The sequence below is a fragment of the Scyliorhinus canicula genome, chromosome 12 (assembly GCF_902713615.1).
Source record: "Scyliorhinus canicula chromosome 12, sScyCan1.1, whole genome shotgun sequence".
In the NCBI taxonomy this organism is placed as follows: domain Eukaryota; kingdom Metazoa; phylum Chordata; class Chondrichthyes; order Carcharhiniformes; family Scyliorhinidae; genus Scyliorhinus; species Scyliorhinus canicula.
The window spans coordinates 155443074-155457392 of record NC_052157.1 but is presented as its reverse complement, the minus strand read 5'-3'; the positions used below and the strand labels follow the sequence as shown (position 1 = coordinate 155457392).

General features: G+C 47.9%; 1 protein-coding gene across 5 annotated transcripts in view; it reads right to left on the bottom strand.

Moving 5' to 3' along the window:
- Nucleotides 1-14319, bottom strand: part of dph1 (diphthamide biosynthesis 1) — a 737117-nt gene that overhangs the window by 146549 nt on the left and 576249 nt on the right. The gene's annotated exons all lie outside the window — the stretch shown is intronic.

The following is a 14319-nucleotide window of genomic DNA, read 5'->3' as shown; positions in this document are numbered from 1 at the left end:
ACCATGTTACACGCTGGACTGATGATGTAAAATTGGCTGTTAGTGTAGCTACTGGCACACTCAGGCTTGTTCAACAAGTGCTGCTCGACAACTTCAGCAAAACCCAGTCATTCTTCATTCCTTACATTGTAAAGAACGAATTTGGATTTATATAGCGCCATCAACAACCCCAGGACATCACAAATCACTTTACAGGTAATTAAGAACTTGTGACCAATGGTGACCATCTAATGCAGCAAACAGAATGTCCAATTTGAAGCCACCAAGTTCCCACAACCAGAACGATCAGATAATATTAACTGACGTTGGCTGAGATATAAATATTGGCCAAGACGCTCGGAGAGCTCTTCTCTGAAATGGGATCCTTTACAGACACCCAAGAGGACAGATGTGGCCTCGACTTAACATCGCATCCAAAAGACAGGGGGCGGGATTCTCCGCCGGCGGGATGCTCCGGTGCCCGGGGCTTTCCCGACGGCGTGGGGCTGCCCCACCCACAATGGGAAACCCCATTGACCGGCCGGCGTAACGGAGAATCCCGCCAGCGGGTCGGGGCAGAAAGGTGGCGCGGCGGGGCGGGGAATCCAGCCCAGCGTTTCCAACACTGCAGGACTCTCTCAGCATCAAAACGGTCAGGGCCTCTATCTGACTCCAGTCCCACGCCAACGTGGTTACTCTCAGCTGCCCTCTGCTGCGGCCTGGCGCACCTACTCAAAGCGCTACTATTGGATTCGAAGTTGACCCGAGACCAGCACCTTCCCAGGCAGCCTCGGTATTGGGGAATAAAGCACCGACTTTGCCAACGATTCTCACATCCCAAGAATGAGTTTTGGAATTGGGCAAGGTGATTGGACGACCCGATGCCCTCGGCACAGGTCAATAATTGGCAAGCCATGAAGCCCGGGAAAATCCTGATACGAGATGTAGGAATGTGTTAGATGCACATTCCAGGGAAAGATTACTACAACAATAACTTTTTACTACAACATTTATATAACTCCTGCAGTGTAGTAAAATCTCCCAAAGTATTTCACAGGTGTAATTATCAAGCAAAATTTGACACTGAGCCATATTAAGGAGATAGGTGACAAAAAGCTTGGTCATAGAGAGAGAGAGAAATAGAAAGAGAGAGATAGAGAGAGAGAGAGAGAGAGATAGAGAGACAGAGAGATAGCGAGAGAGAGAGAGATAGGAATAGAGATAGAGAGAGATAGAGAGTGAGAGATAGAGAGACAGAGATAGAGAGAGAGAGAGCGAGAGAGAGACAGAGATAGAGAGAGAGAGATAGAGAGACAGAGAGATAGAGATAGAGAGAGAGATAGAGAGACAAAGATAGAGAGAGAGAGAGAGAGCGAGAGATAGAGAGAGAGATAGAGAGTGATAGAGAGAGAGAGAGAGAGAGAGACAGAGAGATAGCGAGAGAGAGAGATAGAGAGTGAGAGATAGAGAGACAGAGATAGAGAGAGAGAGATAGAGAGAAATAGAGAGAGAGATAGAGAGTGATAGAGACAGAGAGATAGATAGAGAGCAAGATAGAGAGTGAGTGAGATAGAGAGAGACAGAGAGCAAGATAGAGAGTGAGAGAGATAGAGAGAGACAGAGAGCGAGATAGAGAGTGAGAGAGAAGGATTTAGAGTTTACACCAGTGGTGGGTAATTCTCTGCCTGGGGGCAACATGTGGCACATCAGGGATCTAGACTGCGGCCTACAAGACATTATGTTGACTGTTGCCCACATGTTGTCACCTTTCGCTTTCCATCCGGGCAGCATTTTTCCTACCAGGAAAAGATAAAGTCGTCAGGGTCCCAGATGACCAGAGGCCGTTTTCCCCTTGGAGGGGGAGAGCTGACCGGTGGGGATTTAACCCGAGGATCACCACACCTCAGGCGAGGGGCAAGGTTGAGAAGGCGAGGAATAACCTCAGCCGGTACGGGAATTGAACCCACGCTGCTGGCCTCGCTCTGCATCACAACCCAGCTGCCCAGCCAACTGACCTCAATCTTATTCAAGGGTCACAGTTAGCGAACAAGCCCCATGTCAATTAACGGACCACTGAGATGAAGGAGGGTCACCCGTGCGGCCCATTCACTAACCTAGGTTGCCCATCACTGGTTTAGAACCGGGTAGCTCAAGGAATAGCCACCGACGAAAGGTCAATGAAAACGAGAAGCACAGATATCCTGGAGGGTGCAGGAAGTTTAGAGATAGATCGAAAGGGGTGAGACCATGGAGCGATTTGAAAACAAAGGCGCCACTTTTAAAATCAATGGGTGGGGGGAACGGGGACTAGGAGCCAACGCAGACCAGTGAGCACAAGTGTGATGGGCGAACAGGGATTGAGGGGCAGCACTGTAGCATTGTGGATAGCACAATCGCTTCACAGCTCCAGGGTCCCAGGTTCGATTCCGGCTTGGGTCACTGTCTGTGTGGAATCTGCACATCCTCCCCGTGTGTGCGTGGGTTTCCTCCGGGTGCTCCGGTTTCCTCCCACAGTCCAAAGATGTGCAGGTTAAGTGGATTGGCCGTGATAAATTGCCCTTAGTGTCCAAAATTGCCCTTAGTGTTGGGTGAGTTTACTGGGTTATGGGGATAGGGTGGAGGTGTTAACCTTGGGTAGGGTGCTCTTTCCAGGAGCCGGTGCAGACTCGATGGGCCGAATGGCCTCCTGCTGCACTGTAAATTCTATGATCTTCTACGATAAGTCAGGAGATGGGCAGCGGAGATTTGGGTGGATATTTTGGAGGCAAGGCAGGAGGCTGGCCGGTGGGATTGAGGGGATTGCGCAAGCTGTTTGAGACAGAAGGTCGAGGGGTTTGTAACAATCAGCTGCCGCCTGACATGGTGCTAACATGGCACCTTTGAGCAGGATCGTTTCCACCATTTCCAGCTTGCTTCTGCCAGCCAGCTACAGTGAGGCCCCGCAGGAGTCGCTGGTTGATGCCTGTGACCCATTAACACATGAGAAAAAAACACACACACACACTCTGAAGGATTAACTAATGTAACTCAATCGCTATCGATTTATATCCACTTACAATTCACAACTGATTGCCTAGAAACGATACAGCTGGTGCCTATGGGAATGTGGTAACATATACAGGAGTGTTTCATTTCCATCACACACAGTTTTCGCTGCCAGCCAGACATGGTTCAGTGGTACTGAGGGGGTGCTGCACTGTCAGAGGGGCCGCTTTGCAGATCAAATGTCAAACTGAGCCCACCTCTGCCATCTCAGGTGGACCGAAAAGATCAGCACGGTGGGGGAGCAAAGATCCCCCCCTCCCCACACACACACACACACACTCTCCCCGCTTCACCAATGTCTCAGCCAGCATTTATCCCTCAACTAATCCCCAAAAAACAAATGGATCTGGTCATTTATTTTGTTGTTGTTTTTGAGGTCTTGTTGTGCACAAATTGGCATCCCCGCCCCCTACAACAGAGATTACACTTCAAAAGCACTTAAGGAAGGTATTCATGGAATTTACAATGCAGCAGGAGGCCATTCGGCCCATCGGGTCTGCACCGGCCCTTGGAAAGGGCACCCTAGTTAAACCCACGCCTCCACCCTATCTCCGCAGCCCACAAATCCATCTCATCTTTTGGACACTAAGTGACAATTGAGCGCGGCCAATCCACCTAACCCGCACATCTTTGGACTGTGGGAGGAATCCGGAGCACCCGGAGGAAACCCACGCAGACACGGGGGCGAACGTGCAGACTCCGCACAGACAGTGACCCAAGCCGGGACCCTGGAGCTGTGAGGCAGCAGTGCTAACCACAGTGCCACCCAGACTGATTAATGTCCAGAGCACGGCTGTGAGAATCGGGGGCGAAAGGAGTAGGGATATGTAAACAATAAGAAGTCTTACAACACCAGGTTAAAGTCCAACAGGTTTGTTTCAAACACGAGCTTTCGGAGCACTGCTCCTTCCTCAGGTGAATGAAGAGGTACAGCGCTCTGACCTGTTTGGGGGTGGAAGGTCACGTGACAAAATCTCCAGAAACGTGTCAATGTTGGACACGCAAGCACACACACACACACGCACACATACACGCACACATACAGCAAATAGAGAAAGTACGGTGACATTAATTCCCAGCTGAGCACTTCCACTGACAGTGCTGATCGCAGTGTAGATAATATCTAGCAGCCAATTCACCCCCCCTATTATCTCATACAGCCTTTTACACAGATTACACGAAGCTCAGATTCGTTTTTTTTTAAACTTCTGGAAATTCAAAAGGAATTTTCTTATCATTCACCTCACACCTGCCTCAGGTTTACAGAATAAACTCCCAGTTTAACGCTCCGCTCGCCAGCTGCTTTCCGGTATAGTTACGATGCAAGGCTGCGTTCTGGAGAGATACGCAACGGTTCGGAATCAGGAGTGTCACCTCTCCGCGCCCGGCCTACCTGCCAAAATAAAGCCCCCAGAAAATTCCAAATCGCGCAGAACAGGGTAAAACAATCGGGCAGCAGGGTAGCATGGTGGTTAGCATAAATGCTTCACAGCTCCAGGGTCCCAGGTTCGATTCCCGGCTGGGTCACTGTCTGTGTGGAGTCTGCACGTCCTCCCCCTGTGCGCGTGGGTTTCCTCCGGGTGCTCCGGTTTCCTCCCACAGTCCAAAGATGTGCGGGTTAGGTGGATTGGCCACGCTAAATTGCCCGTAGTGTCCTAATAAAAGTAAGGTTAAGGGGGGGCTTGTTGGGTTACGGGTATAGGGTGGATATGTAGGTTTGAGTAGGGTGATCATGGCTCGGCACAACATTGAGGGCCGAAGGGCCTGTTCTGTGCTGTACTGTTCTATGTTCTATAGAACAACCCAGCTCCCCGGGCCTCAGCACCCCACTTCCCTTTGCTGAGGAGAGAGGGTCTTTGCTGCGACCATGGGCTTGAGAAATACGCTCGTACATTTCTGTGCCAGCTAATGGAGTAACACCCCGACTGTCTGCCTCCCCCGCATGGTGTCGGCAGGTCCACCTTTCTTATCCTGATGGTGTCATGGACGATGGTGAAGAGATCATCGCCAATCTCCTTGTGGACTGTGCCTTTGCAAAGTAGGTCTGGAGAGAGACCGAGTGGGTCTTTGTCGAGGTTCATCTCGAGCAGTCCCGTGACGCAGGACCTCTATGGGCTGTTCCCAGAATGCACATCCAGATAAACAACGAGCCATTAACCCGGTGAAAGAGCTCGTTGGTCTTCCAAAGACTATTCCCTCTCTGCATAGATGCTGCCACCCGGGGAGCGGGGTAGCTTTCTGGAGTTCTTCCATTGAAGCAGTAACAGGAACAGCCAGCGTTTGACTATTGGTTACACCCAAACAACAATTACTCACATTTACTGGCGTATAGCCACAGCAAAAATGGCTTACAAGGTGCTTCACAGAAGCCTTATTCAACAAAACCTGACATCATGTAAGGTGACAATTAGGACAAAAGGTTGGGTTTTAAGGGTGGTCTTAACGCAGGAGAGTTGGGCGGAGGTTTAGAGGGAGGACTCCAGAGCTCATAGCCCAGGCAGCTGAAGACACAGCTGCCAAGGAAGGAGCGATTGAACAGAAAGAACTCAAAAGACCCAATGTGTTGCGAGGTTTCTCTTGGTCATTTCCCTCCAGAGCAGGTGTGGACAACAGCACTTGATTCAAAACTAAGCGGATTGGCAAAGGTTTACATCCGTGGGAATGGCCGACACAGCCACGGCGGACGGAACACACATCGATCACACTGATCCACTGACTGTGGACTTACATTCAAAATGGCCAAAAGACACGTTAATGAAATCAATGACAACGAGCAGCCCATTGAGAAACTAGACAAAGTATTCAGATCGTCAGTGATGACGGTACACAGTTTACTTCAAAGGAGTTTGAGGACTACCTGAAGGGGACAGTATACACCATATCGGCAGCACAAATGCTTCACAGCTCCAGGGTCCCAGGTTCGATTCCGGCTTGGGTCACTGTCTGTGCGGAGTCTGCACATCCTCCCCGTGTGTGCGTGGGTTTCCTCCGGGTGCTCCGGTTTCCTCCCACAGTCCAAAGATGTGCGGGTTAGGTGGATTGGCCGTGATAAATTGCCCTTAGTGTCCAGAATTGCCCTTAGTGTTGGGTGGGGTTAATGAGTTGTGGGGATAGGGTGGAGGTGTTGACCTTGGGTAGGGGGTAGGGTGCTCTTTCCAAGAGCCGGTGCAGACTTGATGGGCCGAATGGCCTCCTTCTGCACTGTAAATTCTATGTAAATATCAATTCAGCTCCACATCAGCCAGCAATAAATGGATTGGCTGAATGTTTTGTACAATCATTAATGCTTTCTATCAAAGCATCAAAAGACCATGGATACTTATCAAGAAGCGTAAACAAATTCCTAATATCTTATCGGAACACTGTACATACTATCACACAGAGTCCACCGGCAATGTCGTTGTTTAAGAGGAAACTACGAACACAGATTGATTTATTAACTCCACCTGATACTTCAGAGATTGTTAAACGACATCAACAGGCACAAATTGTTAGGAGGAAGAGAATCTCCAAAAAGTAAGTATTTACTCAGAGATGAGAGAGTGTTAGCTAGGGGCAACACCACCAACTAGAAATGGAAGACAGGTCCGATATCAGGTAAAGGTAAAGTCACCATATCCCCAGATGACCATAGGCTGCTTTCCCCTTTGAAGGGGGAGGGCTGACTGGTGGTGATTTAACCCGTGGGTCACCGCACCTCAGACAAGGGACAGGTTTGAGAAGGTGGAGCCTTCATGAATAACCTCAGCTGGAACGGGAATAGAACCCACGCTGTTGGCCTTGCTCCGCAACATGAACCAGCTCTCCAGCCAACAGAGTACCCAATTTTATTTTTTACGATTAAGGGGCAATTTAGCGTGGCCAATCCACCTACCCTGCACATCTTTGGGTTGTGGGGGTGAGACCCACGCAGACAAGGGGAGAATGTGCAAACTCCACACGGACAGTGACCTGGGGCTGGGATCGAACCCGGGTCCTCAGCGCTGTGAGGCAGCAGGGCTAACTCACAGCATCAGGGTCCCAGGTTTAATTCCCGGCCTGGGTCACTGTGTGGAGTCTGCACGTTCTCCCCGTGTCTGCGTGGGTTTCCTCCGGGTGCTCCGGTTTCCTCCCACAAGTCCCGAAAGATGTGCTTTTAGGTGAATTGGACATTCTGAATTCTCCCTCTGTGTACCCGAACAGGCGCCGGAGTGTGGCGACTAGGGGATTTTCACAGTAACTTCATTGCATTGTTAATGTGAGCCTACTTGTGACAAAAAGATGATTTAAAAAAAAGTTAACCACTGCGTCACCGTGCCGGCCAACAAAGAAATAGAGCAGACATATCCCTCGGTGCCTCCATCCTCACTCCCACTATCCCGTCTCGGATGCAAAGAATGGCCAAAGACTGGATAACAAGTGGATTCCCTCGAGCCGTCATCCAGAAGCAGTGGGGCGGAAGAATGGTTTAACAAAGTTAAAATCAATGCTATTTAAAAAAAATATTTTTCTAAATGGCCAAGGAAACATGATGTTTATATCTGTTAAGCCTGCCCTATCTCATTAAGCTGAATGTAGCACTTCTAGTAATAGGTCCAATGTTTTAAAATTACTGGCGCAGAGCGAGCTGGGCAGTTCCCAGGAGAGGATGGAGATCCTAGCTTTCCATTTCACGCTCGCAATTTTGATATCGCTAAAAGCTATTAATGCGTTGTTAATAGGTCTTCGGGACACAGTTGCTTACTCAGTCTCTCTCTCTTTCTCCCTCATTCTATTTCAATCATTCCCCCCCTTTTCACACTCACCATCTCTCAGTCTCCCCTGCTGTCTCTTTCTCCTTTGCCTATATTATTTCCCCTTATTTCAGTCTCTCTTGTTCTCCTGTCTCTTTCTGCCTGTCACTCAATCTCTCCCCCACTCCTTACTTTACAAAAAACCTCTTTCCCTTGATTTCAAACCTCTCCGCTTTCATGTTTTGACGCTGTCTCCGCTTTTCCCCCTGTCTCAATTTCTCTCCCTATCTCAGTCTCTTCTGCTCTTTCAGTGCCTGTCTGCACCTCGCACCACTAAGTTTTTCCTTTCTGTCCCTCTTTTTTCACTCTCTCGCTTTGTTACTCCCTCTTTCTCCGAGTTTCTCCTCTCTATCTCTCTGCCTCTCCCTTTCTTTGTCTGTCTCACTCTTTGTCGCACTTGCTGACTTTCTCTCTCGTCTTTGTCTCTCTGTCTACCTCTTCCTCTCCCTCAAAGTGAAATGGTCAATAATTATTCCTCACGCAACATTTGTTGTAATATGCCTTTAAGGGATATCAGCATGACATCACTAGAATGGAAGTGTGTCATGTGACCCAGTCTTGGTCTAGTTTTTGCTTTGGGCAGAGTACACTCACAGCTCTGATGTCTTCAAGCTTTCTACCCAATGTATAACTGTTCCCATATGCTTAGTTTTAATAAATGAACCCACAATGTGTTTACCCAATCCCTTCTGAACAATTGGTGCTTTTTGTCATATACAGTAAATAAGTGCAAGGTACGATATCATTATCATAATGTGACAACTTTGACAAGGAACCAACCAGGCTATAAAGTCTGCTTCTGTGTTCTAAATACTTGGTGACAACTGCACGGCCTTGCAGCAATCAGGAGTGCACGCAACAGATGTCATCTTTTGAGATATGCACATGCAATGCTGCACAATAATCTTAAAGGGCCCATGCAGTGCAACAACATGGTGCACACAGCAAAGAGGAAAAGGGACTCAGACGCCATATTGTTTGTGATCTCAGTAAAATGGGTTCATGATATTAATAACCCATTATCAGGTTATTATCCTGCAGTGCAGTTAACATTAGGAGCTGAAGGGTTATTTTTGAAGAGGGTCCTATTGAATTAGTTACAGGATTTACACTAGCCGTTTGCATTTGCTGGGTGAGCCCGATCACATTGACTCTTTTACAGATGCACCATAGAAAGCATGCTATCTGGCTGCATCACAGCCTGGTATGACAACTGCTCGGCCCAGGACCGTAATAAACTAGAGAAAGTCGTGAACACCGCCCAGTCCATCACACAAACCTGCCTCCCATCCATTGACTGTCTACACCTCCCGCTGCCTTGGGAAAGCGGGCAGCGCAATCAAAGACCCCTCCCACCCGGGCTATTCTCTCTTCTAACTTCTTTCATCGGGCAGGAGATACAACAGTCTGAGAACATGTGCTAACCGGTTCAAAAACAGCTTCTTCCCCACTGTTACCAGACCCTCTTATGGACTGAACTGATCTCTCTATGCATCTTCTCCAATGTGGTTATACGATACACTTGCATTCTTTGTCTGATGTCTAATAATAATAATTGCTTATCGTCACGAGTAGGCTTCAATGAGGTTACTGTGAAAAGCCTCTAGTCGCCACATTCCGGCGCCTGTTCGGGGAGGCTGGTACGGGAATTGAACCGTGCTGCTGGCCTGGTTCTGCATTACAAGCCAGCTGTTTAGCCCACAGTGCTAAACCAGCCCCATGGTATGCCTATGTATTTACCTATGTCCTATATTTTTCGTGCATGCAGCAAGCTGCCTGGACTGTAAGCAGAACAATACTTTTTACTGTATCTCGGTACACGTGAAAATCAATCTAAATCAAATCAACAGCGATTACTCCCTCTCTCTGCCCACAGCCCCACAGTGTTGTCTGCTCCAAACATGTACTCAACTTTATTCATTAAAACACATCGACCAATTTCTGCAGCAACGCGGCAGATCTAAAAAGGACTCCAGTTAAGGAAATGTATTGCAACCTCACTCAACCAGAAAAACTAGCCTCGACTCAGTCACTCTACCAGTTCCCTCAGAAGTTTAAAAAACCTTTAAAAAAACTCCTCAGCCAGATCCATAGCAATAGAAATTAATTCAACAAGTCATGTCCCTCGTTATCAGACTAGTTTCCATTGCTGGAACTATCCGGCTGAATCTACAGTTTGCTCTCTCCGGCTTTGATGTACTTTCAATAATGGAGCACTCGAAAGTGTTCGCAGCTCTGTGACTGTGGTTGAAAGTAGCTTTAAAGCATAAATCAGTGCACAACGGAAGGTCAGCGAACACGTGGATTTCTTTCACAATATTGTGTAGGATGATACAGCAATTCACATGAATGTAGTCCTTCTTCATTAATGGATGTTGTGCGCGGTGTTTTGAGCACTGAGGAATTACAGATTTGCTTTGGACTGAATGCTGATGTGCTCAAACAATGACCACGTTTCTCAGCTCCAGGAGTGAATTTTGTCAACGCTGCGCTCCATTGCACTGCACAGCGCTGTGATGTCCTCTATTGTGCTGTGATGTCCTCTATTGTGCTGTGATGTCCTCTATTGTGCTGTGATGTAATCTATTGTGCTGTGATGTAATCTATTGCGCTGCAATGTCCTCTATTGCGCTGCAATGTCCTCTATTGTGCTGTGATGTCCTCTATTGTGCTGTGATGTCCTCTATTGTGCTATGATGTCCTCTGCTGCGCTGTGATGTCCCCTATTGTGCTGTGATGCCCTCTATTGTGCTGTGATGCCCTCTATTGTGCTGTGATGCCCTCTATTGTGCTGTGATGCCCTCTATTGTGCTGTGATGCCCTCTATTGTGCTGTGATGCCCTCTATTGTGCTGTGATGCCCTCTATTGTGCTGTGATGCCCTCTATTGTGCTGTGGTGCCCTCTATTGTGCTGTGATGCCCTCTATTGTGCTGTGATGCCCTCTATTGCGCTGTGATGCCCTCTATTGCGCTGTGATGCCCTCTATTGTGCTGCGATGTCCTCTATTGTGCTGTGATGCCCTCTATTGTACTGTGATGCCCTCTATTGTGCTGTGATGCCCTCTATTGTGCTGTGATGCCCTCTATTGTGCTGTGATGCCCTCTATTGTGCTGTGATGCCCTCTATTGTGCTGTGATGCCCTCTATTGTGCTGTGATGTCCTCTATTGTACTGTGATGTCCTCTGCTGCGCTGTGATGTCCCCTATTGTGCTGTGATGCCCTCTATTGTGCTGTGATGCCCTCTATTGTGCTGTGGTGCCCTCTATTGTGCTGTGATGCCCTCTATTGTGCTGTGATGCCCTCTATTGCGCTGTGATGTCCTCTATTGCGCTGTGATGTCCTCTGCTGCGCTGTGATGTCCTCTATTGCGCTGTGATGTCCTCTATTGTGCTGGGATGCCCTCTATTGTGCTGTGATGCCCTCTATTGTGCTGTGATGCCCTCTATTGTGCTGTTATGCCCTCTATTGTACTGTGATGTCCTCTGCTGCGCTGTGATGTCCCCTATTGTGCTGTGATGCCCTCTATTGTGCTGTGATGCCCTCTATTGTGCTGTGATGCCCTCTATTGTGCTGTGATGTCCTCTATTGCGCTGTGATGTCCTCTGCTGCACTATGTTGTGCTCTGATGCGCTATGATGTCCTCTATTGTGCTGGGATGTGCTCCAATTCTCTGTGATGTCCTCTACTTCTCTGTGATGTGCTCTATTTCTCTGTGATGTGCTCTATTTCTCTGTGATGTGCTCTATTTCTCTGTGATATCCTCTGTTGCACTGTGATGTTCTCTGTTGCGCTTATTTTTAAACTGTGCTCTGTAATTCTAGGTTCCCCAGGAGGGCGAACATCTTCTCAGTATCTGTCCTGTCAAGCCCTCTCAATCATATATGTTTCAATAAGGTCACCTCTCATTATCCCAAATTCTGGTGAGTACAGGCCCAACCTGCTGAACCTGACAACCCATTTGCACAAAAATCAGTCCAGTGACCCTTCTCTGAATTGCCTCCAACGCATGCATATCCCGGCTTAAATAAGGAGCCCCAAACTGTACTCCAGCACACTACCTGTGCTCTCACAAATCACCTGGACAGTTGTAGTGAGACTTTCCTACTTTTCCAACCCCCCCATTGAAAGAAAGGCCTACATTCTGTTTGCCGACTCAATCTGTTGTATCTGTGTGCCAACATTTTGTGAATCATGGACAAGAATACCCAGATCTGTCCCATCCTGCAGCAATCTGCAGTCTCTTTCCAATTCAATAATATTCTGCTTTTCTGTTCTTGCCAGCAAAGTGGACAACCTCACATATACCACAATATACACCATCTGCCAAATTCTTTGCCCACTCACTTAACCCTTTGTTTCCTCCTCATAACTTGCTTGCCTCCTTACCCTGGTATCACAGAACCATAGAATAGCCTCAGAGCAGAAGGAGGCCATTCAGCCCATCGGCTCTGCACCGACCCTCCGAAAGAGCACCCTAACGCAGGCCCACTCCCCCACCCTCTCCCTGAAACCCTGCAACCCCACCCAACCTTTTGGATATTAAGGGGCAATTTAGCATGGCCAATCCACCCAACCTGCGCATCGCTGGACTGTGAGAGGAAACCGGAGCGCCCGGGGGAAACCCACGCACGCACGGGGAGAACGTGCAGACTCCGGCCAGACAGTCACCCGAAGCCGGAATTGAACCCGGGTTTCTGGCGCTGTGAGGCAGCAGTGCTAACCACAGTGCCAGCATTGGGTGATTGGCAAGAACATGGCAGATGAAATCTAATGTGGCAAAGTGTGAAGCTATTTGGTGGAATATTTCAGACAGGCAGCAGGGTAGCATGGTGGTTAGCATAAATGCTTCACAGCTCCAGGGTCCCAGGTTCGATTCCCGGCTGGGTCACTGTCTGTGTGGAGTCTGCACGTCCTCCCCGTGTGTGCGTGGGTTTCCTCCGGGTGCTCCGGTTTCCTCCCACAGTCCAAAGATGTGCGGGTTAGGTGGATTGGCCATGCTAAATTGCCCTTAGTGTCCTAAAAAGTAAGGTTAAGGGGGGGTTGTTGGGTTACGGGTATAGGGTGGATACGTGGGGTTGAGTAGGGTGATCATTGCTCGGCACAACATCGAGGGCCGAAGGGCCTGTTCTGTGCTGTACTGTTCTAATTCTAACTGGGAAGCATTTGCATTCAGTGTCACCTGGGTACCCAGAAAAGCAGCCTGCAAGTGCAGCGAGCAATTAAAGATGAAAATGCTGGGTTAGTTTTTGATCAGCAGCAAATTTGGCTACAATACAGTCGGTCGGTCTCTTCCTCCAAGTCATTAACATAGATTGTAAACAGTTGAGACCCCAGCACTGAACCCTGTGGCATACCACTGGTTACAATAGCCAACCTGAAAACGACCCATTTGTCCCAACTCTCTGCATTCTGTTCATTAGCCAATATATCACCCCCAACACCACAAGCTCTTACCTGACGCAGTAACCTTTTATGTGGCACCTTATCAACTACCTTTTGAAAATTCAAACAATACATTGACTGGTTCAACTTTACCCACCCTGCTTGTGTGCTGAATGGAGTAATAGTTAAATATTATATTTTATATCTGTTGCAGTAATCTTTTTTTAAAAATTTAGAGTACCCAATTATTTTTTCCAATTAAGGGGCAATTTAGCGTGGCCAATCCACCTACTCTGCACATTTCTGGGTTGTGGGGGCGAAACCCACGCAGACACGGGGAGAATGTGCAAACTCCGCACGGACAGTGACCCAGAGCCGGGATCGAACCTGGGACCTCAGCGCCGTGAGGCAGCTGTGCTAACCACTAGGCCACCGTGCTGCCCTATCTGTTGCAGTAATGTTACTATAAGCCTGGGCTAAGGTATATATATTAAAGAACCTAGGTTAAGGTATTCAGGCTCTGTGTCTGCTGAAGCTGTAATTAAGGAGTTGTAACAGAGTGAGATAATTATTGATTTTAACCACTTATTTGACGACAGATAAAGGTCTAATGGAATTGTGTTTTGACTGCTGGAGATTCCCTGGAGTGTAGATACTTTATGGGGGAAGTGAGTCCTAGCTAAACAGGTCATGGAACTTTGTGGAATACAGATGATATGGTTAACGGGATGAGCCAGGTCAGTCTGTAGGATTTGCATCTGCCAAGTACTGGGTCTGCTCTTGAAAGGAACTCTCTCCAAAAGTCTCTACACAGCTAAGCAAGTAAACCAGTTTTGATAACTTTATTTATAATTGGCATTTGAATTGTATTTGGTTGCTTAATTGGAGTTAGTGGCAAGTGAAGTAAGTTTGAGTTTTTCCTTGTGTTAACTGTTAATTGTAAAGCTATTCGCTTTGATGTTGATGTGGTTAATTCTGTGCTTAAATTAAAGTTTGTTTTAACATAAGAGATACCTATTGGTCACTTTCCTCACAGTTTTACACATTGAACAAAATTGTTTGTAGTTCTTGTCCGGCATCCGAACAAATGCTGGGGATCTGGTCCTGTACCCTAACAAATGTTGGATACTCAAGAACTGT